The sequence below is a fragment of the Larus michahellis genome, chromosome 2, assembly GCF_964199755.1.
Source record: "Larus michahellis chromosome 2, bLarMic1.1, whole genome shotgun sequence".
Lineage (NCBI taxonomy): Eukaryota > Metazoa > Chordata > Aves > Charadriiformes > Laridae > Larus > Larus michahellis.
The window spans coordinates 156,008,738-156,026,000 of NC_133897.1; positions in this window are offsets into that span (position 1 = coordinate 156,008,738).

Consider the following 17,263-nt stretch of genomic DNA (forward strand, 5'->3'; position numbering starts at 1 on the left):
ACTTCCCTCTTTACTAGTTTTCCTTGAATCAGATTTTAATAGATGCAGGGAAGCAGTGAAATGAAATGAAAGGAAGATGTTAGGGGAACCACAGCAGAAAAAGAAATCCCTCAATTTTGAGCTGCAGTTTGCTTTGGTCAGTCAGCCCCAGCAAGATCTCAGCTGGCCACCCACTCTGCCTCGATAACCCCAGCACAGGAGGATTACCAGGGCAGCACAGCCAGGGGACTGGGACTTAGATGTCATCCCTGCAGGGGGGGACATGGTAAGAGCAAAAGCTGTGAACTGAACAGTCGAGCAAGTTGAAGCATCCCTGTCCTTAGAGGTTCCCACTGAACCATGTTTTTTAACAGATTTTTTGTGCAATGATCCACAAGACCTTTGGCCTAAGCGAGGTCTGAAGGATCACAACAGCTACCTCAGGATGTTTGATTCTGCACACATGGGAGCAAACCCTGATTCACGCCTAAGGTGAAAGTCAGGTGCCCGGATATTAGCACCTAAAGTCTCTTTGAGGCTGAGGGTATCCGGGACATTTGCTTGGAAGCTGACCAGCGTGACACAGCATCTCCAGGGGACCTGCACCTTTCAGGACTAGCAGTCAGAGCTGGATAAGATACACAAGACCCTCTAAAATACCTCTAGAAAACTATCCCTGAGTGCTGGGTTTCCTTACCTAGTGTCTTATGCCTGGTGTTGAAATTTAGCATGTTGGAAGGTAGGGGAGAGTAAGACCAACCAAACTCCTCTGTTGAAAGGAAGAGTCTTGTCTTTTCTTACTGGGGAAAAAAGCAATCTTTCCCTCTCTAGCAGTCATCCCTTTCCTCCTTCCTCATTTCCTTGTCCTGCTGTGGTTTAGCTGATTTCACATCTGCTTACTCAAATTTTCTGTCAGCAGAGAGTGAGATACTAGTGTATAATTTTCTGCTGAAGAAGATTCTTTTGATCTACAGATCCTCATATGGAAGGGAGAGGAGAATTAATTTTATCACCTGTTGCTGCCCTGATATATCCCAGGGGTGCCCACCTTGCAGGTAGGTGATGGTTATTAAATACCCTGTGCTCTGGAGGTCTTGTATAATATTCTCATTTGGCCTTCAAAACTGGGAATGCATAAGAAATTCCTTGCACCCTGCCATCCATTTTGATATCCAGCAGTGCTTCGCTTCAGGTAATAAAAGCCACTTCAAATACCACAGAACCATTGACTCCTACATGGCAAATATGGGCTGACAGGGGACGGGCATGACCAAGAAGTCACACAATGTTGGATGCACCATCTGACCAGCAGCCAGCATGCTGCTGAAGATGGAGCTGCTGAAGATGGAGCACAGCCTCCAGGTGAATTCCGTGAAATACCTCCTTATCTTTCTAGTTTGTAGGTGTAGTATGTTTAGGGGTTTTCTGCCAAGTGATTGCACAATGCTTTTGTTTGAGGCTATGCCCTTTGCTAAGACCCACCATTTTTTTTTCTTACACCAATGATTCATTTCCCTCATGAGTAAACATTCCCGCTTGTAATTTTCTTCCAACGTTAAACTCAATCACCCCTTGTGCTCACGTCGTTTTTGGAAGTTACTGCCTGTCCTGGTTTGAGGTAAAACAGAACCAACTTCTTCTAACTCTTTGAAATTAACAGCATGTTATGCCGAAAATGGTTTGCTCTCAGAGTGGTAAGACCAATGTTTACAGTTTGTGCCAAGGAATGGTACGCAGAAAGGCTCTTGCTTATACTTATTGCTATAACAACCAAGGTCAGCTAATTTCGTTATTTGCCCCGTTGAACGGTCAGAAACGGAAAAGCGCAGAGGGGTCCCACCTGCAGGGAGGAGCGGACAGGACAGGTGACCCAAAATTGACCAGCAGCGGTATTCCATCCCGTCTGCCCCATGCTCAGTATAAAAGCTGAGGGATCAAAGGCTTAGATCTCTTTCTTCAGTGGCCGATGTCCGTGGAGGACCCTGTCTGTTCATCCGCCTTTGATCCTTCTCCATGTGTTCCTGACTCCAGCTGTGGAATCCAGTTCCCATCCATCGCCGAGTCCAGTCTGGGACTTCCCCAGTGCCTGCCAGTGACGTCATCCTGGGAGCTTAATACAGTTTTGTATATTCTGTATCTATTTCATTATTTTCCTCTTCATTTTATTATTAATATTTCATTAAAGTAGTTTAGTTTCTTCTAAACTCGTAAATCTCTCTTTGTCTCTCCTCCTTCTCTCTGTGTATGACAGGTTGGGGGGAGCATCTGTCACCAGCTATTGGCCAATTTGGCCAAAACCACGACACTGCCCTGGTGGAAGCCACGGCTGAGGGATGGGGTGGTGGTTGTAGCTGTGTTCACACACCCCATTTCCAGGTGTTGAACTGCAGCTGTGGGAAAGGGAATTGCTTCATCATTGTCCTTATCATCTGTCAGCGCAAAATTTAGGCTTTTACTTTCATCATCACAAGGATTTTTTTTTTAATTTTTGCATTTGGATTGTCACATGTTAACAGATCCACCTGATTTAGAGATCATCTCTTTCTGTTAGCAAATGCATTTGCTATATAAAATTGCATGTAGTTCTAGCTCATTATTGAGTCAAAAGCAGAATCAGGCATGATAAATAGAGTTGGAAGGACAATTCTCACATCCACTCATAGTAGGACAAAAAAGGGAAAACAAATAGACAAAACAAGAAAGGAGAGCGATCTCTCCTCTTTGTGGAGGAGAGACAGCATTTTACAAAGTATTATCTTCCCTTGCAATTCATTAACTTCATTCATTTTTACAACAAATTACAAGGCAGGCAAATGTATACTTAGCCACTCAAGGATGGTATTTTCTTGCCACACTTAACTTTTTTGCCTTGAAATTTAACCTTCCAGCATGAGTTCATACAAAGAGGCAAAGTATACGTGAAGGGCATTAGCATGTTACCCTGGCTCAGGCAGAAATATAAACTGACGCTGTTTCACATCAGTGGGAAGGTCCCTTTTGGTAACTGCTGCGTGCAGAGGTTTGAGATACTCGGGGGTACCCCCGGCAGCCCCAGCAGCCTGCCAGGGCTATGGGTGCTGCTGCTGTTCCTGCCTGCTGCCAGCAGAGAGAGCAAAAGGTGCCCAGACAGAAACCATCAGTCAGCTCTCGCCTTGTACCCTTCATACAGACAGCACAAAGAGAAGGAAAACGTGTTTCCTTACGCCCTACAGGGAACAGAGAATTTTCTCACGTATTATAGAAAGCAGGTATAGTTCAGCTGCTTGACTGCAAAGACTATGGTTCATTTAACCCTTTCAAAAAGCTACTACAACAATGACTGGCACACGAGCCGTGACACTGCGTGGAAGCGACTGCTGTGATTTATCCAGTCGAAGCTACTGCCAGAACTTGTATTTCATCCATCCTGGGGAATGACCTCTGTCCATAAGGTGAGTGTATGATCACGCCACCAGAAGATATGAACAACCTTCAATCTTTTGACGTGTTCATTAAAAGGAGCTGAAAGCTGGGCTGCGTGTTTGCATCAGTCTGTAGGCTGGAGCCTTAACTATTGACCCAGTCCTACAAATGTATAAAATCGCATTTACAGTCGATAGCCTGTGGCTGATGGCTGGGGCTGGACTTGTTAGAGAAGGGGGTTTGCAGTTCTCTTTCAGCAGCAATGGCACCGTTTGCACCATCCTGCTCAGAAACACTTCCGCTTGCTACCGTGTGAAACTTTTTGGCACTTTATGTTAGCAGAAGCCACAAGGGAAAGGATTTGGGCTGAGAACTGGAAGCAGGGCTCAAATAGCAGTCAGTGTGTGCTGAGGATGTTGCTGATGTTTCAGATCTCCATGGCCCCCAGTCCAAAGCTGACAAATAAGTAGGACACGGCAGAGTGGCAACACAGGGTGAGGGGAATGACTGAAAGAGGGTTCCCCCCCCACACCCCCCGCTTTTTTTTATAACATTGGGTAACAGCAGGTCTGGTATAGATTAGTGCTTATGAACCAGACGGTAGTGAGCCTTTAGAAAGGGGATTTGGGCAGGGTCTTACGAAGTGGCTCATTAGTCTAAACTCTTCTCACACAAAGACAGAAAACAAAGCAAGGTCTCTGCAGAGGTTTACGGGGTGAGCTGCCGACACCTGCTTTCCACCGCAGGCAGACAGAGGGGCCACCAGGCTAGTCGCGCTGAGTTGAGCTGATGGGCAATGCGTGGACCCCACCAAAAGCTTTGCAATGAACTGAGCCTGAGCAGGGGCACAGAGAGGGGACAGGGAGAGGACACAGCCACAGTGTGGACCACGAGTCAGAAAGCAAAGGTTTCCTCTCCAGCAGAACTTCATGACCTTGAGGTTGTTTTAACCGGGTTCATTATATGAATTATTATACGGTACTCCTGACAACCCTGATATCCGAAAGGACAGAAGAGTGAACGGTTTCCAAGAATAGTCACTTCAAAGGAAAAGCAAAATATGTAAAATGTGAGTTAACAAGGAAAGGAACAGCCATCTTCAGTTTTACTGCCTTTGACAGTGAAATGGAAATTACTGGAGGCTGAATCATTCAAACCTTGGGGAAAAATGTTCTTAAAGTTAATCACAACATTAAGTACATGTAAACTCAGATAGAAGAAAATTCAAAATGGAGATTTTGTTCTTAAATGCTTTTAAAAAGATATTTAGTTAGTATTTTCCTCCAGATTTTTGTTAAAGCTTCAGTCTGTTCACTTCATAGATATTTCCATCTGAAATTATTTCTATCATCTCATACTGAATTGAATTGATCTCTCATGAGTTTTGCAATGCCCTGTGTCTCTGCAAATAAGGTCATTTGGAGGCCTACATGTGGATTAAAATTGAAAAATTCATGTATCCACTTTTAAAAAAAAATATTCTTGTATTTGTTTCATTCCTTTTACTTGCAATGCTGGTCTAAAATATCATTGTGTGAACTATAATATCATGAGGAAATTCTAGGAAAACTTTGGAAATCTTACTCCCCTTTTGACGGTGATTTCATTTTGCTCACGTTATTCTTATTTCTTCAGATCAACACAGGACTTGAAAGTACTCACCAAATAGTTGAAAACCCTTCACTTTTGTGATGCTTATTTTGCATGCTATGCAATTGTTCACATGTGAATCATGATGGTATTTCTGCTCTGCGACTTGAAGTTTTCCACTATGAATTTCCGTTACAATGACTCTAAACACTAAAATTCAAGAAGAGTTTATAGCTACAAATGCCTTCAAGGTGTCCTGACCGGCAGTCAGATGTGTTTGAGTATCAAACAAACCTGTGAATAGCGGCAAGGCAAATCTCTAGTCCATTTGCAAATCCTTTCTTAAGGTATTTGGCCAGCTTTAATAGAGAAGAAATAAACATCTAAAAATGTTGCAGGTGCCTTTTGCTGGGATTGTCCAACAGGCTGCTAATGGTGAGAAATGTACCTGAAGTGTACTAGTTCAATGGTCAGAAATGTATCAGCTCTCTAACTCCTGCTGGTCTTGTACACCGACGTTTTACCCAGGTGCTCTCTGGCATGGCCTCCTTTATTTTTCATTGCATTCTGAGCTGAACTCTAAGGTTCATCTGAGCAGCACTCTTCACCTTAAGCAAACTGTAACAATACCACAACCTGAAGCCAGCTGGGGCACAATTATACACCATTAAAAGCAGCAAAGTGTATTGGGGCTCTGCATTCACATTAAAGGGAGCTTGAGCCCTTCCTCCGCGGTGCTGACTTTACATCTCCCTCTTGTCACTGCTTGGCATTTCTGACACTTTTGCTGGAGTTTTCTCATGAGATTTTGAGTGAGGTCCTGAGATGACTAAAATTGCTGCTAGGAGCTAAGATTGCTGTTAAATATCCCTTTTTCTCCTAGGAGTGCCATTAGCCCGTTCTGTAATACAAATGTTAAGGGAAGCAATGCCACAGAAAGGCTGTAAGCTGTGTCTCTAACGATCACTCCCTTTTATCCAGATGAGGCACGGTGAAGAAAAACATTTAGATGCTTGCATTCTGGATTTCAAGTTGCAATCCAGGAAAATATTTTCCAACATGAAGACAATAAGCAATACATAACCCAGGAAAACTCTGAGTTGCCTGATGGTGTCACAGGTGCTGGAGTCTGAGCCGACCTATGAATTTTAATATATGAAGGCTATAACTGTCAACAGCTAAGGTTGTGAAATTATTTTTATGATGAAACATGAAGCTGCATGAAGTGTCTTGCAGGCAGGATATGCATGTAGATATTTATATTTACATTTTTATATATATTTTTTATATATATATATATATATATATATATATTCCTTGCCCTCCTCTCTCAAGAAGGTCTGGCAGCTCTCTTACATTCATTTAGCATTACCAAGGGATTTACAAGGGGTCTATTGCCTTGCTCACACTTCTTCACTGTGGTAGGTAACAGGAGAAAACTCCTCTTGCTGTTGCTGGGACACTCCTCACTGTGAGGCTGCGCGTTCTTCCAGAGCTGGGCTCTGACTTCAGACGAGGCATGCAGAGATGTCTCCTTTGGAAAAAAAAATGGAAAAATGATGATAAAAAAATAACTAAACAATATGCAGAAATGCAGAATGTTGTGGAGACAGGAGAGCTTGCAATTTCCTTTTACATGTTTTCATGCTATTTCCTCAGTTATATTGTAAGAAAGGAACTGGGCAGCAGGACAAAGCTTTCTAGGAGGCCTCATAGCTCCATTTAAGCCCAAACCAGCTAGTGTTCGTGCACTGCAAGAAGTGATTCCCTGTCTGCAGGAGAACAGATAACCTAGAGGTCACTTACACCTTTCTCCTGCGGTCCAGGGAAAGTTGTATAGCAGGCACAGGATGAAGTGCATAGAAAGGAAAGAAGCTGAAGGGGGTTACCTTCCCCTGTAAAGTTTTCTGGAGCTTCTAGCCTCGATTACAGGGCCTAATAGGCACCCTCATTTGTTTCCCATTAGCTGTAGAAATGGAGGGAAAAAATGCTGCCTTCACCTGAACCATGAGATGAAACAGCCCTCCAGGTACTAAAAGAGTTGCTGAATGTGTTCTGCTTCTTGAAGTAAACAAAACGGGAAGAAGAAATATGCTAGCTTAACTTTTTTTTTCCTCTAATTCTCTATTAATTTCAATGACTTACACCAGAGCAGGACTATTTCTTAGTATTTTCCTATTAATTTGAGATCAGTGACCCTAGCGTTCACAAAGACAGAAACCTGATTAGCTGAGCCAAACACACACAAAAATAGTGTTTGAAGACAATGATTAAGTCCACACAGGTCTGCATTGTATAAGGCCTAGGGATTTCTCCTTAACTAATATTTGGTGTTTGTCTGCTGAATAAACTACTCAGCTTTCATTAAGATCATCATTAAGAAAAACCACAGGCAAGGAATTACGATATATACTTACAACATGTATTATTACATTTCAGAGGGAACATTTACGAGCATAAGGAAATAATGTACTCTTTTTTTATTATTATTTGCACTACTTTCTTGGTGCATGAAGCAGATCTATTCTGCGAACCCTCACTGAATTTTAAAAAGGAGCAGGAACATGCTACTAAATATACTGTTTACTTCTTTAATTTGTTTTTTTTAGTTACAACAGTTTTCCTTCTGATGGAAGCTTACCTTTTAATTTTTCAGTTTCACAACTTTTTGCCTTCATATGTTATGATATGCCTACCCCAAGACAGAGTGAATATTCAATGGCTGTATCTGTAGTTCCAGTGAAACAGTACTGAAAACCTTTGATTCAAGGGATGGTAATGTACAAGGAAAGGTGCACCTTACCTCTTTGCTAATAAAGAAAAATAATCTCTTTTTAAAGAAAAGCTTCCAAATCTGGGAAGAGGCAGCTAATTGTTATTAAAGGGTATAATGTAGTGCTCTGCTGAAGTTATTGATGATTTGAGCCTGTTTCACCTAAAAAAATATTCCACAGTGTACATAAAAGAGCTATGGTATTATTTCTTTTATGACATGAGCAGCTGAGAGAAATGGTGGAAGGAGATAGTTTGCTACAATTAAATAATGAATGGTATGGATGAATAAAAAGCCAAGTAGTTTAATAAGCTTCATGGATGTAGATATTAGTCATTAATATTTCTGAATATCTGAAAGAATATTCCTGTGGCCAAGACATTGATGGCTTCACATCTCAGCTGCACATACTCAGTGCAAAACAGCATCCCATATGGGGACATACAGTAAGACATATGGGGACTGCTCTGGCAGGAGGGGTGGACTAGGTGACCTCCAGAGGTCTCTTCCAGCACCTATCATTCTGTGATTCTGTGATTCTGTGACAGGTTTAACAGTTCTTCCTTGATTTCATGGCTGTTAGCAAAATCACACTGACTCATGGTCATGAAATAATGGGATGCTCAGGTGAAGAGTCAGGGGAGCGGTACAAATATAGAACAGGAATTGACCCGTGAGACTACCGTTCCCCGTTGCCTTTGCCCATGCAGAGCTGCAAACCAGCGCTCTCCCTGTGGACTGGACAGCTGACAGGACTTCAAAGGAATCCCACCTGGGATTGGCCACATATTTGTAAAATACAAAAGTGTTTTTCAGTCCATTTCTGCTCAGTCCTCTGGTCCCCCCAAGCCACATTTGTGCCGAGAGCAGAGAAAAGCTGAGAAGATTGCTGAGATGTGCTCCTGACAGCGACACAGCGTGCATGCCACATTCAAAATGCCAGACCACAATGATTAGTTAAATCTGAGCTAGGTTTACAAGAATAGAGTGGGCTTTGTGCATAGCCACATGGATAGCTTGGAGTGCTGGATTTTCTATGAACAGCTTGTACTAGCTCTCTTACTGCCAGAAAAATGGTCCGGAAATCTTCTTGCAACATCACCGTGATAATGTAGTATGCCTCCATAACATTTTCAAATTCTATGGCACGCTGCCCGCTGGAAACAGTCAATAAGCTGTAGCCTGCGGTAATACTGCAGCCTTTAATCTACAATTTTATTAAACACAAAGCCTTTAGATATTCCAGCTTGTTTCAAATTTGTGTGTAGATGTGAATGATGAATGCTGGACAAATTGTCAGAGCTGTTTAGAAGAGCTTTAGTTTCTGCTTCCAGTTGGGCCCACTCCTTATCTGGAATATCAAGCACTGGGATGCAATTTAGAAAATGGCAAACCACAACTTCAAGAAATTTCTGCTTCCTCAGAGTACCTTTTGCTACTGGCAAAACACAGGAGGCTCAAAGAAGTTCTTACCCTAGACTTAAGTCCAGCTGCATTTCTGTGAAAAGTCCTTTCCTCTAATCAGCTTCAGATTCTTTTACAGAAGAGCCACAACTTAGTATTTTCATACGTTTTTAAGAATTATAAGCATCACTTACTTCCTTGTGTTTTGATTTTATTTTTTTTCTCTTCATAGAATCATAAAATGGTTTAGCTTGGAAGGGACCCCAAAGATCATCTAGTTCCAACCGCCCTGCCAAGGGTAGTGACACCTCCCACTACAGGGAGGGGTCTTCTATTTTCTTTTTCTTAGCAGATTTGATTCAGGAAGCACACTGGTACCAGATTGAGGATCTGACTCTTGGTTACTGTTAGAGATGAAGACCAGGCAATGGAACCAATTAGTTACGTTGACCAGAACGGCAATGCAGAATGTTTGTGTTAATATTGTATAAAAGACTTTGCATCCAGATAAGGTCTTACACAATTACTATTGGACAAAGGTGGTGCTTTCGCACCCCCAATGCTCGAGGAAATCTTGGAGGACAGAATCAAGGTCTACACAAGAAGAGACTGGAGGATCTATGAGCCCTCTGGGATTTTTTGACTGTGTCTGCACTGCAGAGCCATGCTCTTCACAGAGCCCCGGCATTGCAAGGATTCAGGCTGTGGAACTCAAATCTGCACACCAAAGCAAAGGGATGGGCACCATCACTTCCATTTTAACAAGGCACTAGATCTCTTAACATTTATCAACTGACCACATGGCTTATGTATCGAACCGAATGCACTGTATCATTGCCATCGGCTTACATACACTTACATTTACAAGTTTTCCAGCAGCTGGAAAACACCGTAGTGCCTCTCCCAGTTTAAAATGCAGTACTTACTGGCTTTTGCCCTCCATGCCTCATGACAATGAGGACTGTGGTCCATTTTACCAGCTAGGCAATTACAAGTCTGTACAGCAAGCCTTCAGTGGAATGAGGACATTTCTGAGCCACAGGATTGTGTCTGATCGAAACACCGCCTGGCCTCGTTGAATAAATTGAACTGTTGTCTTTTTTATCAGGGCTTTAACCGTAACAAAGTGAATGTGGAGACTGAATTCAAACAAAACAAACAGTTCAGGCTGCGTGTTGTGCCTGAGTACCCTGGAAACAAAGAACCAAAAGATATTTAATGCTATAATGACTTAAAATATTACATCTGTGAATGTATCCAAAAAGAGACATGCACATTAAAAATGTGGGAATAGGTTGTTTATATAAGCTTGGATAAGTATAAAACAAAGATCTAGTTACAGTCTTGTAGTAGTGTTTTCTTTTCTATAAAAAATGAAAGAGATACACATTCAGGAATCATAGCAACATTAATAAAGGGGTTTTTTTTCTTTATTCCCATTATATTCTCTTCTCTTCTTTCCAACTACATATTCGGGTGTCTGTTGAAAGGTCCCATATTTATGGTTTGGATCCTGCAACTGGCCACTTTTTTCCCTCTCATTCATGACCTTTCCCAACCATCTGGCTAGTAATGGGTTTACAAGTAATTTCATATTTTCTGGGGCTGCCTCCAGCCAAATCAATGTAGAAATAATAGCAACCATTTGGGATAAAATATATAATGTCAAATTCACCCAATATGACTGATCAAAGACACAATATGGAAAACTGCTTCCTATAATTTTATGGTATATTTGTTTCAGTTTTTAGGTGGTCTACATTTTCTCAGGTTCACTTTCCTAATTTATTTAGCATAAATTGATATTATTTCCTCATACACCAGACAAAATGACTTATTATCTAAGCTATAGATATGCAAGACAGGTATAGAATATACAATAGAACTGTATTTTTCTGCAAGTTATTTTCAGGACATTCCTTTGGACTGACCACATCATTCATTTCATTTCAGTATGATTGCATTTTCCCAGGTTGTGACCACACCAAAAATCATGGAGGGAGCGTTTCTGTCTGTGTTTCATTCTTGGCATCTTTAACTAAGAGATATACTACATCACCTTGAGCCTGCTAAGTGCCTCATAAAGGGGTGCTGGAAGGACTGGAGTCTGGTACCAAACTGGCCTTTGCTATGGCGATCTAATAGCAATCAATAGCAATTCTAATAGCATTGCTAATTTTGCAATCATTCTGTAACAGGGAGCTTTCAGGTTCACGGTTGTCATTGCTTGTGACATGTGCGGCAGACCTCCAAGGGACATGGAGGAACTCCTGCCCACTTCAGTTGGATGTGGAGAGGCCAGTGGCTAACTGTGCCTCACAGAAATTCTTCAGATACTGACATGTCTGTAGCTACACACTCACAGCAGTCACATTTGGATGGTATCAAACAGCAGAAGGTTAGATGATACGTATGTACCTGATCTATGAGGTCACATCAGCGTTGAAGGAATACAACAATAGCACTTCTTTCTTAAAAGAAAGGGCAAAATCCTCTTCTAGGCTTGAAAGAAAAGGTATCTATCTCCAGGAAAGAAGTATCTAGTGGTTAGAAAGGCAGGCGTTTTTCCCTTCAAGAAAGAAAGACCGCAAAACCTGTCCCCTCTCCTTACTGATTTCTAATGAGAAGCTTAGGTTTCTCACTCTGCAAACTTATTTAAACCTGCTTTTGATAAACCAGCTCTCTTCATGAATTGGGTAGCTACAAACTCTTCCAGTCACAAGGGGTCACATGTGGCAGACTGAAATCCAAGAGCTATATCCTTTCCATCAATTTCCATGGCCAGTACATTGCCTTTTGTGGTATGCCCCAAAGGAAACAGCTCCAGACACTACCATGCATGAAAGCAGCACAGCAATATAGGCCAACTGTCTTTCTGCTCGTATGCCAGGTGTGTGTGAGAGTCCCTGGACTAATACTGTAAGGCCTGTGAAGTGTAACTATTGGTACAAACCTGCCCGTTGATAGGCATAAATTCACTACACTTGAGTAATCATCTTCACTGGAAAATACTTAGGAAAGACTGAAAATCACAGATACGAGATAACATCCTAGTCACTTTCCTTGACATCACCATTGCAATCGACCTCTATGAGGCTGCAATCTTGGGTAGGATTTGGGTTATTGCTTTAAACAGAATACTTTAAGAGCTGAAACATGCTTCCCCTGCTCTGCCTCTGTCTGTTCTGGAAGACAAATGGGACCACTGAGTGCTACTACGGAGGAGTTTTCCACTCGACACAACACCCACAGCTCAGCCGAGCGCCTTCATGCACGTGGAGGTCTGTAGCTCCTCTCCTCCTCACCACCTACAAAGTCTGTCTCTGCCCCAGCCTGGTCATCTGCACCTGCATATTCTGTTCATTGCTGGGCAGCAAGTGATTCCTAACAGACAGAAGGCATTTAGAAAAAGATGTTTCGGAACAATTATGGCTTTAAAGTGAATGTCTTTGTTGAAGAACAACTAAGAGTTAAGTATTTGCAGGTTGTCTAAAAGACAAAAAGCTGGAGCATGACAATGGTCTACAGATATTTGAAGAATGCAAGCAGACAAAGGGAAAATTATTACCTGGATATAGAAATTGTGGATCTGAATGTGAAATAAAAATGTAGAGCTTAGAGCCAGGAAAATCCCCATCTGAATGGAGCAGACTCCCAAGGGAACACGATAAAAACACCATTTGTGGAAAGGAAATGTTTAAAACAAAGTAGAGCTGCTTCCTATTTCTGTACGCAAGGGAACTGTTTTTCACTGATGCGGGACATAGACAACATGACCTGATAGACTTTGTCTACCACTAACCTCCAGGACTGAAATCCAAGAGCTATATCCTGAACTACTGAAAACATGACTCAGGACAACAGTGTTATGCAGATTTCTATCGCTTGAAGATCTGTCCTCACCTCAATTTTTTAAAGAATAAAACTGGGAAACTCACTTCCTGCATCAATAAACCTGTGTGTGATAAGCGTTGCGTGCAAGGAAGTATCACATGTACTGAACCTGTTCTGCAAAAACAGTTTTCTGTTTGGAGGTACCACAACAGTGCCAAAAAAAATCAAGCCTAATCAGACTTGTTGGTGTTTAAAGATTTATAGTTCATTCTTAGCCAAAAGCTGTGGTAATTAGTACCACACCAGGGCCTGGACACAATCCAGTTCTTTAAGGCAGAACTAGTAAAGTGCCACACGGAACGGTTTTGCTGAGGTCAGATCTGGGACATTGTTTTCGACTTGGAAAAAGCAAGTCCCTGTCCTTCCTTCTTCCCTTTATGGAGACTATTTTTTCTGTCACCGAAGAGAAAAATGAGAGTGAAATAGCCAACAGCATAGAGACCAGAGTCAGGGCAGTAGGCAACAGAGTTCCACCAGCCAAACCTTCCTGCTACAGGAATCACCAACGCGATGGAAGCTGCATAAATACAATTCATAAGTGCAAGTAAATCAATCCTAAAGCAGGCATGAGAATGACTGACATGATGCAAGCGGTTTTGTAATGAAATAGATTTTTGCTCAGCCCTCAAGAAGTTGACTTGGCTGTAAACCGGGTCGGCCTGGCCTTGACACAACTCCCAAATGATACTGCTGCAAAAGGTGAGGAACACATGATCTTCCCTGAAAGGGGGCTGGAAGATACAAATAAGAAGTTAAAAAGCATTAAAGGGAAGCTTAATATAGCTGGATAACAAAATCCAGTAAGCCAAATGTTAGTTGAAAGGATGCGTTCTGGGTTTGTGCCAAAAGCCATCTCCGCCCTTCTTCCTCTAAAGATATCCTTCACAGGTGGCTTGAATGTATTTTTGAGCCCATGGTGGGGCTGTAGATTCCACACATGGTTTACTGACTGAGTCAGCCTTTGTGCAACTAATACATCCACAGGTCAGGTAGAAAGTGAGATACACCATGATGATGCCTGCAGCCAGTGCGAAACATGAGCCAATGCAGTTATTTATAGCTGAAGCCCAGAAATTTGTGCTGGGATGTAACATAAGACTGAAACCCAAAAATAATAGTGGCAATGTCACCTCAATTTCTGAGGCTGCTCCCTTACTCCTGTAGTTCTGGTACAAAGTGTGCGATGGAAGCTTTGCTGTCATGTGGTGATGGGAAATACCTGATCAACATCCACATCGGTCTGATCTAGCAGAGAAAATATCATGGGTCAGGCAATCGGGGCACAACTTCACTGAGGACCTTGATGTGAGATAGCATGTCACCTTTATCAGCTAGCCTTGAGGAAAACAAACTCCAGCACTTTACCTCCAAGGCTATTTTTCCATGTGCTGTACATCTTTCACTGACTGGCATTTTTCATGCATAGATGTGCATAAAAGGATGAAAATGGTCAGTCTTCTGAAAAATATGAAAGGCTCTGCAAATCTGCCTGTGTTATGAGCTTCTTTCTGTTTTGTGTAGCACTTTAGAAGTCATTCTACTTTTACAGTACCTATACTTTTCTTATACAAGCAAGATTTACCATATTCTTGTTCCTTTATCATGTAGCATAGCTATAGGAGGGCTTATTTTGCACAGGAGAACTTATTTTACACAAAAGGATGTAAGGTTATTTGCTAGGAAGAGAGATTTTAAATTCTTTGAAAAATTATGATTTATTGCAGTAAAGGAAAAATATTTTAAAAAACAGGTGGAAGAAAGCTTGATTTCTGGCGTCTCTTTCAGTTTCAAATGAAAAAAAACCAAAGCGCAAGTGACAAGAAAAGAACACTGTCTCGAAAAACTTCTTTGCATAGGACAAATTCGGAGAACTCTGGGCCACGTGCATAGGATGCATCTCCGCTGGGCATGTATGGATTCTCTGAGGGTCAGATGCTGTGAGCTTCCAGATGCGCAATACAAAAGCAATTCCGGCAGTTTGGAACGATTTCTACTTTGCTAGGCCATTAAAAGATAGACACTACGATCGCATAAAAAAAAAAAAAAAAAGAAAAAAAAAAAAGAAGAGTTTTGCATGACTCTGCTGCCTTTCTGTGGTTTCCTGGCAGCACTGAGCAGCTGCGATCTGTAAGCCCAGAGGAAGGCTCCCACAGAATCCGGAGCTGTCTTCTAGGAAGGGAAGGGAAAATCCCCTCCTTGATTCACCGCTTTCTTACGCCTGCCCTTTCGGTGACAGCAGCAGCCGATGACTGCTGCATGAGCCAGCATGACAAGAATTTAGTGTGAAAAAGGTTCATTTCATAGTTATGTGCTTTAGCCAATGACTACCTAGGGCAGCCTGCAGGATACAGACCTAAATCCCATATGGTAGAGCTAATATTAAACTGTTCTCCCAACTACTGCTGTTTAAATCAGTCAACCCAAATGCTGTAAACTTTAGCCTAGAATTTTTCGCACATTAGCGAGCTAACAGTAGTTTGTTCATATTACTTGTGGCTGGAGACCCATGAAGAGTTCCTTTAGCTCTTGAAACTTTTCTTTAATAGCACATGCCAAGGATAAACTGTGCTCAGACTCTGTTCTCCCCCTGGATTTGTGAAAGTGGCATCACTTTTCTATTCTCTAAAAGCAGTTTTAAGATGATTTAATATCTGTAAAATGCTTTGAAAAAACAAAGCACTTAATTTGTGCGGGTTTTTTCCCAGAAGGGCAAGGATTCCCCTCACCAGCTTCAGCAAACTAGTGACTGTTCAAACAATTGGAAGTAACTTCAAAAGTCGTCTATTACTTTCTAATAAGATTTGACAGGGTTCTCCTGAATTTGAAGTTTCCTGCTTCAGAGCTTGCAAACCTCATCCTGAAACTGTTCCAGCTTGGAAAGAAAGATTGGGCCCGTTTCAGAAGGAGTCTGAATCACAGTGCTCCTTCGTTCTTCACTGACCCGTGCGGTTTGACTCTGTGTTACGCTGTGTACAAGGTAGTTAACACTGGGGGATTTTATATGATGGAGGAATCACACAACTTTTGCAATAGAAGAGGAATGCTTCACTGCCAGCTGCTCGCAGCACTGTCTGGGAGCTGGAGAGGGGAAATCAGCTACTGCTTGAGTGTCCTCTTTTCCCAGAGGTTGTCAAGTGCTGCTGTAAAGTGAAGGTTCATTATCCCTGGAAAGACCAGGAAAACCCCATATATTTGCTGCTGACGCTTCCCCTGACAATCCCCCAGCCCCTCCTGTGGCAGGAGAGAAATGAAACAAGGAATATTTTTAATTCTAAATAGAAGATGAGCTCTTCAGCAGGTTGAAAACTTCAGGGTGTATTTTGCACTTCACGGGAGGTCACGGCAGTGGAAGTCCACTTGGCCTCAGTGGTGTTACTGTCTACCTGTGCAGTGTTTGAGACTGGCTCTGGGTATGGTGACTCCACACTGAGAGGTTAAAACTTCAACATGTCTTTTTTACAGAACAGAGCAGTCACTTGAGCTTCAGCCTGACTCTGAAACCAACCCACAAAGAGATCGTGCTGTCCTATCTGGTGTCCCTGCCTCAGTGGAGAGAGGGTTCCATACTGAATATGGTACAATATACAGTAGGCTTACTACAAAAGCTTTTGAAACTTTCTGTTTCACGGGTGTTTCATGAACCAGCCTGTTAAGACAGGCTGCAACATCAATTTCCCTTGAAACAATAGATAAATATGGGCCTCAGCCTAGGAGGTGTACTCCTGGGAAATTCCGTCAGTGGCATTTTTCATATAACCTGGGGGTTTGGGGAAGCAAAATGCTATGAATGAATTCCTCTCCAATCTATGAAGACTATTCACTGTGGAAGCAAAAAAACTGTGTAAAATATGTTCTAATTCAGAAGTGTAAAAAAGGAAAGACCTATTTATTGGGCTGCTCTGACAAGGGAATATATTTCAAAATATATTTGGAATGGAAGATCAGCCCTTCCATGCCTGTTACCTTAATTTTCTCTGCTGCTTTCCCTTTATGGTTCTCAGTCCCTCCCTTAGCTAGGAATTCTTCTTACTCTCACTCGTACTATAAATTCTATGCCTCTGTGTCATGTTCAAAGATGAGGCGTGTCTTCAACCCTTAGTACCAAATCTCTTCTTGAAGCTAACTCCTGACACCAAAGAACGTCGCCCAGATTAAAATTGGCAGAAATTTAACAAGTAACATTCTTCAGCTCCACCATATGTCTGCCCACCTTTCCTAATG